Source organism: Manis javanica, chromosome 15 (assembly GCF_040802235.1).
Source record: "Manis javanica isolate MJ-LG chromosome 15, MJ_LKY, whole genome shotgun sequence".
Lineage (NCBI taxonomy): Eukaryota > Metazoa > Chordata > Mammalia > Pholidota > Manidae > Manis > Manis javanica.
The window spans coordinates 11,643,165-11,663,283 of record NC_133170.1 but is presented as its reverse complement, the minus strand read 5'-3'; the positions used below and the strand labels follow the sequence as shown (position 1 = coordinate 11,663,283).

The window sequence follows — 20,119 nt, the reverse complement described above, 5'->3', positions numbered from 1 at the left end:
AAATAACAGGAATAACTAAGGCTGGATTAGCAAGGCAACTAGAGAGGAAAAAGAGAGCTGGAACTGAAAAAAGCTAATTCTGTATTACTTTAAACAAGCGTTCTGACCTATGTAGCCTCCTAGGATTTTTGTGTGGGTACTTTATTTTACATAGTGAGAGTCTGGAAATTAGTGACTACTGTAGTCCTGAAACCACAGGGTTTGCAGCCCAAGGCATTTTTAAAGTGAGCTTTCCTCAATGTTGAATATTATGTAGTTCTGGATAGCATTATCCAGTCTTGGTGAGACGCACAGAATTCACAGGAAAAGTTGTTAAGTCACTAATAATGGCATCCATTTTAGCCTGAAACTCCTAACTACTGATTATTGCTTGGATATTTAGTGAAACCAAAATGATAAAGTGCTCTTCAGAAGAATAAATTGCTGTATCTAGTACTAAATACATATTCATAGGGGGCACTCTGTCCTTCTTGATGGGGGCTACCCAGGATGAGAAAACTGAGACATGGCTGACACACTGACATCCATGGTTCATTAGTTCAGCTGTTTACTGTGGTGACAGTAAAAGCAAGGTCTTAGGGTCAGATCCTCATATTAACCAAGACATTCCTCTCTCCCCTACGGCCACAGACTATTGTACTCAGTTTTCACTGCTGTCTCAAATAAAGTTTTGCATCAGTAAACAGGGCCTTGAAGAGAGATACAGTGACCACCAGCACAAGAAAGAGAACTCAAATTCTATTTCCTATTAAATGAGGCCCCACTGCCTTGTTTTTACAAGTGAAGCACTAATATTGCTTGCAGATCAGCCTAGAAGAGGGTGCCCCAGCCCTGGGTCACCCTGCCTGGCTTGGAATCCTGCCTCTACCTCTTGCTAGCTGTTGAGTCATGGCAAGTCAGCAATTTCTCTCAATTCCCTGAGCTAAAAATGGGTATAAGAATAGTATCTGCTTCATGAGGTACTTAGGAAGCTTAAGTTAGCTACTACTTGAAAAGGCCAAAAGCAATACCTGGCAAAATAAAGTCCAAAGTCAGTGACAGTTACTATAAGTATTCTGTTGTGAACAAAAAGTGACGGGACTTTTTCTGATTTTACATGCGTGCATGTGTACATGTGTGTTGAAATCTGGAGGTCTTGCACTTAAACCTCCCATAAGAAACAGCAGAATTTTAAATGGTGGTTAGAATGCTAAGGATAAGCGCGCTGAGGTTTAGAAAGCTCTCCATCAGCACTTGGAATCTTCTAGGACTGTGTGATCAGTCTTCTAGTCTGGTGTGGGCAGTGTCTCTGGGATTTCAATCCAGGCTTACCTGAGTAGCAGCAATGCAGAAATGGGCTTTCTTCTCAAACGAATCCAAAGTTACTCCTGATGACACAGGGATGAGCAGGGAGCAAGGGGTCTCCCTTCCAGAAGATGAGCAAGTGCCACTGAGAACTTCTTACATAACTTTTCTGTAAAAGATTGTTAGCTTTGTTGCTGCTTTTTGACTTTTTTTTTTTTTTGCCTTGTTTCCTCTAGGGAGTTTGCAAGTGGGTGGGGACAGCAGCTCTGCAGCTCAGCCAGCTAGGCAAATAAGTAGCTTTGACTCGAGTGCCCACCAATATAGAGACATATGCATGTGTATTTTCTTTCCCAGGCGTGCACCAGATAGCTCCAGAAAGCATGACAATGAAAAGCATATTACAGAAGTGACAAAGGCGGATACGAGGATGCTTCCTTCAACGTAACAGCCGAATAAATAACGTTTGTTTTTACAAGTCACACACACACACCCTCTCTCTCTCAGGTTTTCAGTCTCACCACCTTTTCACGTGGGGATTGCCTGATGAGATTTATTCCTTTTGTGCAGGACAAGGACCCCTAGGTTTTAAAATTACTGGTGCTGTATTTTAAGCCACTGTTAACAGCTGATTTGATCTGACTTCCTGGGTAACCAGATCAATTGGGTAGACATTAATACTTCAGAGGGCATAGGGGACAGGAGTCAAGTGAAACACTTAGCCTATGAAATGGACTATAAAATCGCTAGCGGAGTAGACACTACAAACACAATAGAAGTCTGCACAGCCTAGTTCTTCTTTACACAAATTAGGGCATAGCACAATTCAAATCGCTAGCAGGACTGGGCAATCAGGTAACCAGGGGCAGCAAGAAGTTGCTACTAATCTGGCTGGTCAGTTACATGTATGCTACTCCTTCCCCTCCACCTCAGCACTTCAGATGAGTTTGCTATTGAACAGTCACTTGGATCGAAAATGACCAATTATTCAGAGACTTTTCTTTCAAAAGTATTTAGGATCTCAGAAAGAAAACCACAGTAAGTTTCATGGTAAAAAAAAAAATAGTAACAATAATAATGCGGGCTGTTAGTATGACAGGATTCTTCATATAATAAAATGTCCTGATCCACCAGTTGAATCAAGTGATTTGCAAAGCTCCATTCCTCAAACAATTCATTCACAGAAATGCAAAATAAGCAAATATTTGTTACACTCTGAAAATAATATAGGCTTAGTGTTATAATATCTGTAAATAATTACAGAGCTGTTATTCTATTATGACCTTGATCTTTAATATTATTTCATTAGTGAATATGTCCCTGGGAAGTGGCATCTAACTAAATTTTGCTGAATTGGTTTTACTAGTGCTTTTCTCCTGTTTTCTCTCTCCTTTGGCTCTTGACTTGACTGAGCAAAAAATAATCATAATTTAGATTCACTCTTTCTGCTACAAACAGTTTCAGTTTCCCTTCCCACTCTTTCTTCTTTCTGCCTTCACCACTGGAAGAGAGCCAGAAGCCGAGCTGGCCAAGTGCCAGGGGGTCCTGTCCTTTCGCTGTTTGCGTGCCTCTGTGTGTATCTCATTAAGGCTTACCTAAGTCACCATTTACTGTAGTGAGTAGAAAGAGGGGGTTGGAATAGTCAGCATTTGTAAGTCAACTGGCTACATGATACAAATCTATATAGCTAACTTCAGAATTTATAGCAATAACATTTACGTATTGTGTTACTCCTAGAACCATCCAATTTATAAAGTGCCTATTGTGTATACATAGGGAATAATCATAAATCATTTACATTAAACAGTGTCGACTAGCAAAACACAACGTTCCCCCTAAATTCTGCACACTGAGATTGATGAGATTTTTGAAAGGAAGCACACTAAAAAAAAAAAGAAAGAAAGTAAGAAAGAAAATCAACTCGATTCTTCTGAGGTGGATAACATACCCATATAAAGGAGCAGGTGTCTGTAGTATGATTTAGAATACCTATGGAACATCTCTGGAAAATATTAACTTTCCATGAAGTGAGCTGGAAATGTGGCAAGAACCCAAGTCTGGCACCAACCTCGAGCTTTCTTTTATTTCCTTCTCAGTAAAGAATAGATTTAAAAAAAATACATAGAGAAAATTTTAGTCCCTATTTGACCAGTTGTCTGACATCCTTTGATCTATAGGCAGTTTCAGAAAACCTGGGAAAGATTATGAAGATTATCTGCTTTGGCTCTTTGACTCCTAGTGGGAAAAAAGTCCCAGTCAGTGACCAAAATTACCCAGAGTCCTCAGGTGAAACTCAAATATGTGTGTAGATTTTCACCTTCTGTTCACTCCCCAGCTCATCTCCCATTCAGACAGGCTTTTAGAAATCTATACCTTGGGGATTTGGATTAAACCCATTCCTTCTCCCTAAAAAGGCCTTAAAAAGAAATAGTGAGGAATGTTTTGATGGTTCACATCTGTAAAAGCATTTAATCTTATAATCAGAAATTCACACCTACACAGCTGAATTGGACATCATATAAGAAAAAGATAGTTTGGATTTCTCTTCCATTATTTTGGCCCTTATTCCATTATTTAGAAGGGATTACAGAAGTGACATTTTCTTCCTGCCTTAACTCCCAGTCTCAAAAATATCCATTGATTTGTTTTAGCCAAAATGGAAGAATAAAAATATTTTTCTTATATATAAAAGTAAGTTCATTCTTTAAGAAAACTCACTTCTCCTCCAAACAGCAGTGATGACCACTATTACCATGGAGCAAAGGAACTCCTGATCTTGGTTAGAATTAAAATTTAATCTGAAAAAAACAAAGAAAGGTAAAGGAAGAAAGTCTATAGGCCAGTTTTCACTGAATGAACTACCTACTGTTTTCCTACTCACAGATAACTGACGCTGTGTAAAGATATGCTGTAATCCAGAGAGAAAAACAAAACAAAAACCATATACACAGAGTGATAACAGATCCATCAACTTCTCAACTGAAGCAAGAACTGGTGGTAAACTGAAGTTTTCAGGAGGAGTTTTTAAAAAATAACATGTTAATCTGGAAAGCGAGATACACTGTGGACTTTGCAGAAATACCTTGAAAGTTGGGCAGCCGCGAACTCAGTTGTATTTCAGTGGTATTATTTGGTAGAGAAAAATCCTCACTACCAAGAGTACTTACTAAAAACTTAAGAAGGAGGAGGGACAACTCACTTTAGTCATAAACAGAAGATTTTGATTAAAAAGCTGATCTTATTCATGAGGAAGAATGGTAAAAGTTCAGAGGATTTTTGATTGTGTGAAAAGGCAAAATGTGACACAGTGAAACTTTCTTCATTTAACATGTTCATTCTTTAAAAATATCTAGTAATCACAGAATTCTTTCCCATTTTTGATGGTGTTTTGAGTCACTTAAGAAGAAAAACTCCTCTGTGCTTAGTGAAGCAACTTAAAATCCCAGGTCAACTCTTCCTTCTTGGCAACAAACCAAGAAATCGATGTAAAACTACAGCATAGTCACGGCCTCCATCTCCGTGGCTGTTCCTTGCGTCTCTACATTGTTAAAAGGTTTTTCTCCTCCCAATATTGATGAAAAATACACAATCACTATTTAACCACTTTTAAAGTATTTTCCTGTCACTGATCTATATTTTATACCAATTCTGCCTAGGTTTCTTAATTTAAAAATAATTTTTAAGAAAATAACTGACTTCCCCAACATGTTCCAAATAAAATATGGCTAAAAAGGAAAAATTAGCAAATCAAGAGGTAGTTAGGGCCAATTATCAAAAAAAATTCCTTTACAAATTACTTTCATAGACCTGAGTGATATTTTTTTAATTGAACTGACTACATTGAAGGGACTTAGGATGCATATAAACACAGGCTCCCATAGCAATGAAAGTTGTTGAACCAACATTGAAAAACTTTTTTTTCTAACAGAAGTGTTGTAATGTTGCCTATATAAAATTCTTACCTTGAATATTTTGCTTCTTTACCTTATGCAAAATATTAAACACCTTCATGTTGAAACACTTATTACCACATTTGCTAACAAGAAAATATAACTGCTTTTCCATTCTTAATTAGAAATTGTCATTTAAGCAACTGGTTTTAGATTTTACTTATTTAGTTTCCTTATTCAGGAACGACTGGAGTGACAACTCATATTCCTGGATGGCTATGATATCAATGCTGTTTTTTGTTTGTTCCATTAGACATTGATTCAATGTCACTTTTAGAATTTCTTACCCTAGAATCCATGGATTGCTTGGAAATCTACAGGTTTCTGGAATCATATGCAAAATTTCACATGTACATACTCATTGTGATTGTTTTTTGGCAGCAATTGATTCTTTATTGCTACTTGGCATATACACACTCTTTCTGTTAACAGTACCCCATTTTCCTCTGGGGCTCAATCCAAATGCCGTGCCCATGGAAAATGGTGAAGCTGACTCCACCTCCTGCTCCAAGAGAGGTGCACAGAATTAGTCTGTGATCCAATCAAGGCAAATTCATACAAAGAGACTTTTGATAGGGCTTCTGGGAAAGACACTCTCTTTTTCCTGTTTGATCTGAAGCCTTAAAGGGTGTTTCAGGTGAAGCAGTGATACTGTCACCATCTCACTCCCAAATGATGCATATTAGTGGAAGCTGTATTAGTGAAAGCTAAGAGACGGAGACAAATTGAGTCTTGCTTACATTATTTTAATCCAGAAGTTAGCTCTGTGCCTAGACTTTCCATATTTTAATAAGTAAGTACCACACATGCGCACACACATTCATACCGTTTTACTCCACAATATTTGCATAGCTCACTTCTTCTTCCAGCTTAACGGCTACTGGCTTTCTCTGACCTTTTCTAATATAAATTCCCTTCTCTGTACTCTTTACTTTTGTCCATCTTACCTGACTTCAGTTTCATTACATATTGTTAAAAGCATATGCCATATTCTATTTCTTAATTTGGTGCACAGGAATTTGGCCGGTTTTCCAGTCCTTTTCGGTGGAAATTTACATGATGCAGGGTTATTTTCCAATTGAGGGAGGGAAGAAGGAAGAAGAGAGAGGAACGGACTTTAAAAAGTAAAGATTCACACAGAGATCCATGTAGGAAGACTCACCAATAGTGGAGCAAATTGAGAGTTTGATGACGCACCCACAAGAACATAAATTTTAGTTAAATAAATATCTTAATCATTGATTAGGAGGAAATGATTTTCATGTATTTTGATCTTCATTCCAACAAAACCTAGCTGACATAATTATGGGGCCCCTAAAAGTAACTGCTTGAGGTTTAGAAGCACTGCCACTTTGAGCTGGCTCTATAAATGCCACGAGAAAGTATTTTAGATTAAGTGAATAGATTAATAAACGTCTTTGGAATATCCATCATTAAGGTTGATTTATGCTCTATTGCCAGCCGTAATTCAAGGAAAAGCCATGCTATTCAAAAAATATTGCATGTTGTTCTCATCTCAACTTTGCCAATGTTATGACACCATGTTAAGTATGACAATATCTATATTCTTTTTGCCGTAGTAACTATACACAAAAGCTGATATTCAACCGCTTTAAGTTTACATAGGCATCAGCACAGGAACCACTCATATTTATAACTCTGATGAATGGTCTTTCATTTGTAAATTTATAGTATACCCATAATTTCTTTAGGGAACCAAGATGTTCATTCAAAAAACTGCCAAAACATTCATCTATGCAAAGATGATGGATATGGTTTATGAAATTAAATGCTTTTAAAAATTAAACTCGATCGGGAGCCAAGATGGCGGCGTGAGTAGAGCAGTGGAAATCTCCTCCCAAAAACACATAGAGCTATGAAAATATAACAAAGAAAAATCTTCCTAAAATAGAGACCACAGGACACAGGACAACATCCAGACCACATCCACACCTGCAAGAACCCAGCGCCTTGTGAAGGGGGTAAGATACAAGCCCCAGCCCGGCGGGACCCGAGCGCCCCTCCCCCCGGCTCCCGGCGGGTGGAGAGAAACCGGAGCAGTTTTTTTTTTTGGCGAGCGCTTTTTGGAAGCCTTAGAGGGACGGGCCCCCGTTGCTGGGGAGGCAGGGTGGCGGGACTGGTGAGGAGGTGCCTGGGAACGGCGCCGGAGGACAAAGAATATCCCGCGTTTCTCCCTGCGAGACCTGGGGGCGGGTGCCTGAGACCGGTGCCTGAGGACGGAGGAGGTCGCGCGTTTTTCCCCTTTTTTTTTTCTCTCTTTTTGGCAAGCGCTTTTTGGAAGCCTTGAAGGGACGGGGACCCCAGTGCTAGGGAGGCACGGTGGCGGGACTGGTGAGCGGGTGGCTGGGACCGGCGCCTGAGGACAAAGAATATCCCCCGTTTTTCCCTGCGGGACCGGTGGGCGGGTGCCTGAGACCGGCACTTGAGGACAGAGGAAATCGCGCGTTTTTCCCCTTTTTTTTTTCTCTTTTCTGCGAGTGCTTTTTGGAAGCCTAAAAGGGACAGGGACCCCGGTGCTAGGGAGGCAGGGCGGCGGGACTGGTGAGCGGGTGCCTGGGACCGGCACCTGAGGACAAAGAATATCCCGCATTTTTCCCTGTGGGACCGGTGGGTGGGTGCCTGAGACCAGCACCTGAGGACGGAAGAAATCGCGCGTTTTTCCCCTTTTTTTTCTCTCTTTTTGCCAAGTGCTTTTTGGAAGCCTTGAAGGGACAGGGACCCCGGTGCTAGGGAGGCAGGGCGGCGGGACTGGTGAGCGGGTGCGTGGGACCAGTGCCTGAGGACCAAGAATATTGAGCGCTCCTTCCCTGCGGGACCGGTGGGTGGGTGCTTTTTGGAAGCCTTGAAAGGACAGGGACCCTGGTGCTAGGGAGACAGGGCAGCAGGACCAGTGCGCGGGTGCCTGGGACCGGCACCTGAGGAAAAAAAAAAAAAAATCGCGTGTTTTTTCTTTTTTTTTTCCTTTCTGTTCCCTCTCTCATTGTTGCTGTTGTTGTTTTGGTTTGGAGAGTGCTTTTTGGAAATCTTAAAGGGGCAGGACAGGTCACTTAGACCAGAAGCAGGGAATCTGGGGATCTCTGGGCACTCTAACCCCCTGGGCAGCAGGGAGCACAGAGGCCCCTTACGGAGATAAATAGTCTCCTGGCTGCTCCCCCTCTAACGGGGCTCCACCATTTTGGAGGAACAGCCCCAGCCAGGCCAAGCCCACAGCAACAGTGGAGATAAACCCCAAAGCAACTGGGCAGGAAGCAGAAGCCCTGTCTGCGCACAGATGCCCAGCACAAGCCACTAGAGGTCGCTATTCTCCCAGGAAAAGGCTACAAACCAACAAGAAGGGAAGCTCTTCCAGCGGTCACTTGTACCAGCTCTGCAGACTATCTCTATCACCATGAAAAGGCAAAACTACAGGCAGACAAAGATCACAGAGACAACACCTGAGAAGGAGACAGACCTAACTAGTCCTCCTGAAAAAGAATTCAAAATAAAAATCATGAACATGCTGACAGAGATGCAGAAAAAAATGCAAGAGCAATGGGATGAGATGCAGAGAAAAATGCAAGAGCAGTGGGATGAGATGCAGAGAAAAATGCAAGAGCAGTGGGATGAAGTCCGGAAGGAGATCACAGATGTCAGGAAAGAGATCACAGAAGTGAAACAATCCCTGGAAGGATTTATAAGCAGAATGGATAAGATGCAAGAGGCCATTGAAGGAATAGAAGCCAGAGAACAGGAACGTATAGAAGCTGACATAGAGAGAGATAAAAGGATCTCCAGGAATGAAACAACACTAAGAGAAATATGTGACCAATACAAAAGGAAAAACATTCGTATTATAGGGATACCAGAAGAGGAAGAAAGAGGAAAAGGGATAGAAAGTGTCTTTGAAGAAATAATTGCTGAAAACTTCCCCAAACTGGGGGAGGAAATAATCGAACAGACCATGGAATTATACAGAACCCCCAACAGAAAGGATCCAAGGAGGACAACACCAAGACACATAATAATTAAAATGGCAAGGATCAAGGACAAGGAAAGAGTTTTAAAGGCAGCTAGAGAGAAAAAGGTCACCTATAAAGGAAAACCAATCAGGCTAACATCAGACTTCTCAACAGAAACCCTACAGGCCAGAAGAGAATGGCATGATATACTTAATGCAATGAAACAGAAGGGCCTTGAACCAAGGATACTGTATCCAGCACGACTATCATTTAAATATGATGGTGGGATCAAACAATTCCCAGACAAGCAAAAGCTGAGGGAATTTGCTTCCCACAAACCACCTCTACAGGGCATCCTACAGGGACTGCTCTAGATGGGAGCACCCCTAAAAAGAGCACAGAACAAAACACACAACATATGAAGAAGGGAGGAGGAGGAATAAGAAGGGAGAGAAGAAAAGACTCTCCAGACAGTGTATATAACAGCTCAATAAGCGAGCTAAGTTAGGCAGTAAGATACTAAAGAAGCTAACCTTGAACCTTTGGTAACCACGAATCTAAAGCCTGCAATGGCAATAAGTACATATCTTTCAATAGTCACCCTAAATGTAAATGGACTTAATGCACCAATCAAAAGACATAGAGTAATAGAATGGATAAAAAAGCAAGACCCATCTATATGCTGCTTACAAGAAACTCACCTTAAACCCAAAGATAAGCATAGACTAAAAGTCAAGGGATGGAAAAACATATTTCAGGCAAACAACAGTGAGAAGAAAGCAGGGGTTGCAGTACTAATATCAGACAAAATAGACTTCAAAACAAAGAAAGTAACAAGAGATAAAGAAGGCCACTACATAATGATAAAGGGCTTAGTCCAACAAGAGGATATAACCATTCTAAATATATATGCACCCAATACAGGAGCACCAGCATATGTGAAGCAAATACTAACAGAACTAAAGAGGGAAATAGACTGCAATGCATTCATTGTAGGAGACTTCAACACACCACTCACCCCAAAGGATAGATCCACCGGGCAGAAAATAAGTAAAGACACACAGGCACTGAACAACACACTAGAACAGATGGACCTAATAGACATCTATAGAACTTTACATCCAAAAGCAACAGGATATACATTCTTCTCAAGTGCACATGGAACATTCTCCAGAATAGACCACATACTAGCTCACAAAAAGAGCCTCAGTAAATTCCACAATATTGAAATTCTACCAACCAATTTTTCAGACCACAAAGGTATGAAAGTAGAAATAAATTCTACAAAGAAAACAAAAAGGCTCACAAACACATGGAGGCTTAACAACATGCTACTAAATAATCAATGGATCAATGAACAAATCAAAATAGAGATCAAGGAATATATAGAAGCAAATGACAACAACAACACTAAGCCCCAACTTCTGTGGGATGCAGCGAAAGCAGTCTTAAGAGGAAAGTATATAGCAATCCAGGCACACTTGAAGAAGGAAGAACAATCCCAAATGAATAGTCTAACATCACAATTATTAAAACTGGAAAAAGAAGAACAAATGAGGCCTAAAGTCAGCAGAAGGAGGGACATAATAAAGATCAGAGAAGAAATAAACAAAATTGAGAAGAATAAAACAATAGCAAAAATCAACGAAACCAAGAGCTGGTTCTTTGAGAAAATAAACAAAATAGATAAGCCTCTAGCCCAACTTATTAAGAGAAAAAGAGAGTCAACACAAATCAACATAATCAGAAATGAGAATGGAAAAATCACGACAGACTCCACAGAAATACAAAGAATTATTAAAGACTACTATGAAAACCTATATGCCAACACGCTGGAAAACCTAGAAGAAATGGACAACTTCCTAGAAAAATACAACCTCCCAAGACTGACCAAGGAAGAAACACAAAAGTTAAACAAACCAATTACAAGCAAAGAAATTGAAACAGTAATCAAAAAACTACCCAAGAACAAAACCCCGGGGCCGGACGGATTTACCTCGGAATTTTATCAGACACACAGAGAAGACATAATACCCATTCTCCTTAAAGTGTTCCACAAAATAGAAGAAGAGGGAATACTCCCAAACTCATTCTATGAGGCCAACATCACCCTAATACCAAAACCAGGCAAAGACCCCACCAAAAAAGAAAATTACAGACCAATATCCCTGATGAACGTAGATGCAAAAATACTCAATAAAATATTAGCAAACAGAATTCAACAGTATATCAAAAGGATCATACACCATGACCAAGTGGGGTTCATCCCAGGGATGCAAGGATGGTACAACATTCGAAAATCCATCAACATCATCCACCACATCAACAAAAAGAAAGACAAAAACCACATGATCATCTCCATAGATGCTGAAAAAGCATTTGACAAAATTCAACATCCATTCATGATAAAAACTCTCAGCAAAATGGGAATAGAGGGCAAGTACCTCAACATAATAAAGGCCATATATGATAAACCCACAGCCAGCATTATACTGAACAGCGAGAAGCTGAAAGCATTTCCACTGAGATCGGGAACCAGACAGGGATGCCCACTCTCCCCACTGTTATTTAACATAGTACTGGAGGTCCTAGCCACGGCAATCAGACAAAACAAAGAAATACAAGGAATCCAGATTGGTAAAGAAGAAGTTAAACTGTCACTATTTGCAGATGATATGATACTGTACATAAAAAACCCTAAAGACTCCACTCCAAAACTACTAGAACTGATATCGGAATACAGCAAAGTTGCAGGATACAAAATCAACACACAGAAATCTGTAGCTTTCCTATACACTAACAACGAATCAATAGAAAGAGAAATCAGGAAAACAATTCCATTCACCATTGCATCAAAAAGAATAAAATACCTAGGAATAAACCTAACCAAGGAAGTGAAAGACTTATACTCTGAAAACTACAAGTCACTCTTAAGAGAAATTAAAGGGGACACTAATAAATGGAAACTCATCCCATGCTCATGGCTAGGAAGAATTAATATCGTCAAAATGGCCATCCTGCCGAAAGCAATATACAAATTTGATGCAATCCCTCTCAAATTACCAGCAACATTCTTCAATGAATTGGAACAAATAATTCAAAAATTCATATGGAAACACCAAAGACCCCGAATAGCCAAAGCAATCCTGAAAAAGAAGAATAAAGTAGGGGGGATCTCACTCCCCAACTTCAAGCTCTACTACAAAGCCATAGTAATCAAGACAATTTGGTACTGGCACAAGAACAGAGCCACAGACCAGTGGAACAGATTAGAGACCCCAGAAATTAACCCAAACATATATGGTCAATTAATATTTGATAAAGGAGCCATGGACATACAATGGCAAAATGACAGTCTCTTCAACAGATGGTGCTGGCAAAACTGGACAGCTACATGTAGGAGAATGAAACTGGACCATTGTCTAACCCCATATACAAAGGTAAACTCAAAATGGATCAAAGACCTGAATGTAAGTCACGAAACCATTAAACTCTTGGAAAAAAACATAGGCAAAAACCTCTTAGACATAAACATGAGTGATCTCTTCTTGAACATATCTCCCTGGGCAAGGAAAACAACAGCAAAAATGAGCAAGTGGGACTACATTAAGCTGAAAAGCTTCTGTACAGCGAAAGACACCATCAATAGAACAAAAAGGAACCCTACAGTATGGGAGAATATATTTGAAAATGACAGATCTGATAAAGGCTTGACGTCCAGAATATATAAAGAGCTCACACGCCTCAACAAACAAAAAACAAATAACCCAATTAAAAAATGGGCAGAGGAACTGAACAGACAGTTCTCCAAAAAAGAAATACAGATGGCCAAGAGACACATGAAAAGATGCTCCACATCGCTAATTATCAGAGAAATGCAAATTAAAACTACAATGAGGTATCACCTCACACCAGTAAGGATAGCTGCCATCCAAAAGACAAAGAACAACAAATGTTGGCGAGGCTGTGGAGAAAGGGGAACCCTCCTACACTGCTGGTGGGAATGTAAATTAGTTCAACCATTGTGGAAAGCAGTATGGAGGTGCATCAAAATGCTCAAAACAGACCTACCATTTGACCCAGGAATTCCACTCCTAGGAATTTACCCTAAGAACGCAGCAATCAAGTTTGAGAAAGACAGATGCACTCCTATGTTTATCGCAGCACTATTTACAATAGCCAAGAATTGGAAGCAACCTAAATGTCCATCTGTAGATGAATGGATAAAGAAGATGTGGTACATATACACAATGGAATACTACTCAGCCATAAGAAGTGGAAAAATCCAACCATTTGCAGCAACATGGATGGAGCTGGAGAGTATTATGCTCAGTGAAATAAGCCAAGCGGAGAAAGAGAAATACCAAATGATTTCACTCATCTGAGGAGTATAGGAACAAAGGAAAAACTGAAGGAACAAAACAGCAGCAGAATTACAGAACCCAAAAATGGACTAACAGGTACCAAAGGGAAAGGAACTGGGGAGGATGGGTGGGCAGGGAGGGATAAGGGGGGGGAAGAAGAAGGGGGGTATTAAGATTAGCATGCATGGGGGGGAGGGAGAAAGGGGAGGGTGGGCTGCACAACACAGAGAGGACAAGTAGTGACTCTACAACATTTTGCTAAGCTGATGGACAGTAACCGTAATGTGGTTGTTAGGGGGGACCTGATATAGGGGAGAGCATAGTAAACATAGTATTCTTCAGGTAAGTGTAGATTAAAAATTTAAAAAAAAAAAAAAAGAAAGAAAGAAAGAAAAGGGGGATTACTCCTTAACAGGATAAAACTATTGGTAAATCAAAGATCAACGCATGCTTTAAATATCCTTAATGTTGATCACTTAAAGGGTGTCAGATGATCAGCTATGGAGGTACTCTTTTCTGATAATATTCCTTTCTCTTAATTAAAAAAAAAAAAAAAAAAAAGCAGTTACTGTGTGCTGACCTCCAATGAGTTCTGCACAGTGGTATAGAGGGCATGTCAAAGTGTGGGCAAAGGGTCTGTTTGTTTCTACGCAGAAGATCAAGGCCTAGCTTGGATACCCAGAAAATGAACTAAGATACGATATGAGGAGGAGCTTCCGGCATCAGCACTCTCTGGAGGACTCGTGCCGGGGGATGATCATCAAAAAGCCTCCACAGGGATCCGGACGATGCTGCGGTTGTGGCTGCATCCAGCCCACCATCTCCTGGACTTGCCATAAGAAGGAGGAGGGAGATGTCTAGGCTGGCATGTGCATACAGTGAGACAACGAATTTGACTGGATCTGTACTGTTGGAACTCAACCAGGAGTTGGGAGGGGTGCAAGTTGTAGCACCCCAAAATCTCATGACTATAGACTATCTATGGTTAAAAGAACATATGGGATGTGAACAGATCCCAGAAATGGGCTGCTTTAATTTGTCTGATGGTTCAAGTACAGTTGGACAATATCCATCATATCATAGATAAATTTTCACAAATGCCTAGGGTGCCTAAATGGTTTTCTTGGCTTCACTGGAGATGGCTGGTAATTATAGATTTGCTTTGTTTATGTCACCGTATTCCTATTATGTCAATATGTGTGTGCAAATTAGTTAGTAGTTTAAAACCTATACATACTTAAGGTACTATACAAGAAGATATGTCAAAGAAATAATCAATCCTCCCAAGTTTCCTTCATATGCTACATCTATAGCTTTTCTTCTTCCTTCCTAATTACAAACTTTAAATAGAATTCGTGCCTCATATCGAATTTACCGAGTATCATAATTCCTCCAGGTGGTAAAGATACCTCGAGACAAGTGCTGGGCATAGAAGCCACAGGGCATAAATCTGCAAAGAAGTAAAAAGCTAACCTTTGCAAACAATATGGCTTCTCTCTCACTTACCAACTTTACATTTCCCTGTATGGCCCCGGAAGATGACTGGTTAGCCAGAGACGGGTAAGATTCCTCAAGGGAGGAACAACCTAAGACAGGCACAGTCGCAGGGGGGCCATCAGGTGAGAATTTGGGGATCAACAGAGGTGAGGCTCAGAACCTCACCCCCCCAGCTTTGAGAGAAATCTTCTGCATCCGTGGATGTCTTGCTGCCCTTGTCTAGCCTGGATTAATACTTAGTCCATAGGCACACACCTGATCATCTGATCATCTACATTTGCCTTCTTACAGCACTAAACTATGTTTTCTACCTTTATCTTGCATCTACCTACCACTTCAGCATTTTATTAAAAATAAAAATAATAATAATAATAGGAGAAATGTGGGATCAACATATAAATCAAGTACAAAAATCAAATGAATATTCATATTTGACCTGATGGTTTATAGGTCATATTGCATGATCAAAACCGAAAGTTTCTGTGATGACTGCCCTTGTACTGTTCACCATGTAAGAATTTATTCACTCTGTAAGAATTCGTTCACCATGTAAGAACTTGTTCGTTATGCTTCAGAAGATTGGAGACTGACGAAAATTAGGCTTGAGATGGATTAATGATTGTACATTGAGCATTGACCCCCCTATACTGAATTTTATTGTTGTTAACAACCATTTGATCAATAAATATGAGAGATGCCCTCTCAAAAAAAAAAAAAAAAAAAAAAAAAAAAAAAAAAAAATTAAACTCATAGTGCCAAAAAGCAGGACACGCTCTTCCCTGGTTTGTTCACATTTTAAAATGATGACAACTGCACTCTTAGCAGTTACAGCGCTTAACCTACATAGCCTATTAATATATATGTTAAATACGTCCAAATATATCGTTGTTAGGGTTGTGTAGCATCAGTTTGAACTACTGGACATCAAGCTCAATTAAATTTATTATTTCATTTTCTAATTCTATTCCTCTATATTAAGCCATAAAATACATAAAGTATCATTAGACTATAATATGTCTTATTTATACTACTGCATTTAATTCTTCAGGACTACTCCCAGCATACTGCATGGTTTATCGTAAGCGTGGGCTATTATCAATTATAACTTAAATAACATCACATAAATAGAAAGCCTGTTTGTCAAAAAATCAACATTCACTAAGCAAGGAGTCCTATTTTATCCCAACATAGACTTCACTCCATTGGAGAAATCAGGGAAGTAGGAGAAGATGAAAAATAACAATTACCACTAAAGGACCCCATAAGAAGCATAGCAGTGAATGATATAAGTGTGAAGAAGAAATACACATTCTTGCTCTATGTGACGCGTTCTCATGGCATTCCGAGGCTACCTTCATTCATTGTCATTTATTACTGTACGGAGGAAATGCACACAAATCTCAGTGCTTTGGTTCTTTTCCAATACTAGTTTTACTTTTTTTCCTAAATTGAAGCTGAGTTTAACTATTTGATTTGGGTATAGGAACAACAATCTCCAAATTAGCTACTTCTGTTAGCATGGCTCCACCAATCAAAAAACATTGTTACAAATGCTTACAAAATTTGTACGCAAAATATATTTTTACACCTTGAGCTGTTTTGCTTAAAACAGAATATTTCAAATAACAAACAGTTTACATACCCCAAGGGATCGCTAGCTCCTTGTGGGCAGGAACATACTTATCATCATCTGTGGGTCATCAGTGGCCAGCCCAGCACCTGAGATATAATACAATACCCCTGTAAATGTGTTTGAACTCATTACATGGTACAGGACTGACAGGAATCCATGTGTAAGGCATGAATTCAATGAAATACCCATTCTCCATATCAACCCTCTTCCTCTATATCCTACATTATTAAATTAACAATCCACATTTTTATGCATTTGAATGACAACTTTATTCTGAAAAATCAATTCTCAATAAGTGCTTCTACCTGCTATTACATTATATATTTTTCTTGTCACACCATCTTTGTCTTTTGGTGGTGGTAACAGAGTGAGGTGTCTTAGATCACATACTTTACAAGTTAGGCTGATACAGGTTCAAACCCTGGTCCCACCATTGACTATTTACATGGTCTTGGATAAGGCACTTCATCTCTAAATATCAGCTTGTCTTCCAAATAAAGATAATGATAGTAGCTTTTGAGTAATGTTCAAAGAATAGAAGGAAACAATGCTTAGCACACTGCCTGGAACACAGTATACCCTTAATAAATGATCACTACCATTGCACTCATTCCTCTTTCCCTTTCTCCTCTTCTCTGTGCAGAAAATTTAACCTTATCTGAGGAAAGGTCTGGCCTTTGTCTTTGGCTACTCAAAATCTTACGCCTGACAGGAGTGTCTTTGTTTGCTTAAGGGCTTTGGCTATGGCACAGTCCACAGTGTGATTCATGATGGGGGTTTTGGGCTATGTGCTATCGATTTGCCTCTAGAAGGAACTGAAGACTAAAGGTATGAGCCCAACACTGACATCCAAGAGGGGCTGGAGAGTAAAGGTCAGCCACACAGGTAGTATGTGATGAAATCCCATTAAAAACTCTGGATACTAAACTCAAGTGAGCTTCCCCAGCTGTCAATGCTCCACACATAGTTTCATGTACTGATGCCAGAAAAGCAATGTATCTTGACTCTATAGGAAGAGGATGATGGAATCTTTGTGGTTGGTTCTTCAAACCTCAGACTCAGCCTTACAGACTTCTTCCCTTGGCCGATTTTAATCTATATCCTTTCCCTCATGAAGTACAACCATGAGTACAACTTCCAGTGAGTACTTGTAGCAAATCATCAAACCTGAGGATAGTTTTAGAAACCCCTCCAACTTGCAGTCGGCGTCAGCTGTGAGGATTGTCTTGTGTGAAGGACTGGCTCCCTTTAACGCTGTAGCTGACAAACTGTACAGTTGATTAAACTCTTGCACCTTCCTTATTTAAATCTAGCATGTCCAAAAGCTTTGAAATATATCTTATTTTTACCACTCAAGTGAGCTTAACAAAGCTCCCACTGTTAAAAAACACTTTGGATTGATGGTGTTTATGTATAGATTATTTGTCATGGTTTTATTTTTCCTTGCACAAACAGTAAAACCCTCTCCCTCCCCCAGTAAAAGATATAGAAAAATTTTATTTTGCTAATGTGAATGGTAGTAATATTTATAAATGAAAAAATCACCTACAAGTAAAGTTTCTAAAGATTAGTTAGATATGAGAGAATTAACTTCATTAAAGGATGTACTGGTTCTCAAACACAATATTCAATCATTTTCTTTTATTTTTCCTAAGTGCTGAGATTGCAGTATCAGCAAGAGGCTGTTTATAACCTCATTAAAAACAAATGTTACAAATAACAGTTTGGTAGGCAGTATTTTAAGAGAGCTCCCCAAATCCTCCCAATTGGTGAACATGCTCTACATAGTCCCCATAAGTGAGAATACAATGGATTTTGTTCTTGTAAATATATCATATGACAGCTAACTTTAAAACAGAGAGAATATCTGCGTGGACCTAACGTTTTAAATCTTGCTCTAGAAGTCAAAGACAGAGGAAGATGGAGATTTGAAGCATAAGGAAGATTTGGAACACTATGGCTGGTATGAGGACAGAGGGGGCCACATGGCAAGGATTCTACACGTCTAGGAGATACGCACAACCCTTAGCTGATAGCCAACAAGGAAACAGGAACCTCAGTCCTGTAACTACAAGGAGCTCAATTCTACCAACAAGAGTGAGTTTGGGAACAGATTTTTGTCACCCATGAGTGCGCAGACAAGAACTCAGCCTGGCCAACCTTGATTTCAGCCGGTGGTTCCTGAGCAGAGAACCTGCCTGAGCCATGCTGGGCTCCAGACCCTCAGGACTCCAACCTAATAAACAGGCATTGTTTTAAGCCATTAAGTTTTTGCTAATTTGATATACACCAGTGGAACTCAGGAACAAAACTGCAGGTATTTTACTGGCCTTTCACTCTGAAAACAAGTTACCAGTTATGTGGTAGGTTTCCTTAATCATGTAGATCCCAGATTAGGATTGCCACTACTGAAAATCCATGGACCCACACTGAACAAGAAATATGAAAAAGGTCTGATGCCACATGCTATAGACTGGATATCTGTGTTCTTCCAAAATTCTTATGTTACAACCTAATGCCCAATGTGACAGTATTAGGAAGTGGGACCTTTAGGAGGCTCTTAGTTAAAGAGAGTGGAACCCTCATGAATGGGATTAATGCCCTTAGAGAAGAGACCCCACAGAGCTCCCTAGTCCCTTCTGTCATGTGAGCAACAAGATGGCCATCTAGAAAGCAGGCTTTCACCAGACTCAGTATGCTGGCACCTTGATCAGAGGCTTCACAGCCTCCGTAACTGGGAGAAATAAATTTCTGTTGTTTATAAGCCTCCCAGGGAATGGTATTTTTATAATAGTAGTCCATATGGCCTAAAATGGAAATGTATTGCCTATACAATAGATCATTTAGAAAACTCAACTCTCTTATCTCCTACGAGGGAAGGTGTTGAGAAGGTAACTCTTACCTAGCCTGTGGATCATCTCCAAATTTCCTTGTGTCATCTCATTCCCTTTTTGCTCATTTACAATAATGCTGCTCTATTTTTTTTTATAAGACACAAACCTTATATCATATCCCTGCTCAAAATGAGCAATTTCAGTGGCCTTCAAGGTAAAGCCACTCATTCACTGATGCACTAAACAGTTATGTGTGTGCAATACGCCAAATTCAGTGCTAGGTGATAAGGATACAGTGGTTGAGGATGATCAACAAGGTCTTGCTCTCCACTGGGCTTTGCTCTTTCAAAAATATATTTCCTATCTTATTCAACTATAAGATTATGATTAATCTATAATCCCTACCTTGGTCTTCCCTCCTCTGGGAAGCCCTCTTTGACCCTCCCAGGCAACATGAGGTACCTCTTCTATGTGCCCCGTAAAATACTAAACCTAATCATATAAAACATGTCACACTGTATTAAAATTGCTTGGGATTGCATGGCTGCATCCTCTGTAAGCAGAACATAGGGAGAAAATTCAGGAAGTACATATACTGCAA

At 39.8% G+C, this 20,119-nt stretch overlaps 1 protein-coding gene across 15 annotated transcripts in view; it reads right to left on the bottom strand.

The window, feature by feature from the left end:
• Positions 1-20,119, bottom strand: part of SOX5 (SRY-box transcription factor 5) — a 938,132-nt gene that overhangs the window by 761,207 nt on the left and 156,806 nt on the right. For 8 of the 15 annotated variants that reach the window (XM_073222260.1, XM_073222259.1, XM_073222256.1 and 5 more), the window contains one exon: positions 16,694-16,770. The exons of the other annotated variants lie outside the window; for them this stretch is intronic. The gene's annotated coding sequence lies outside the window, so the exon portion shown is untranslated. The remainder of the gene's footprint in view (positions 1-16,693; positions 16,771-20,119) is intronic. 15 annotated transcript variants of the gene reach the window in all.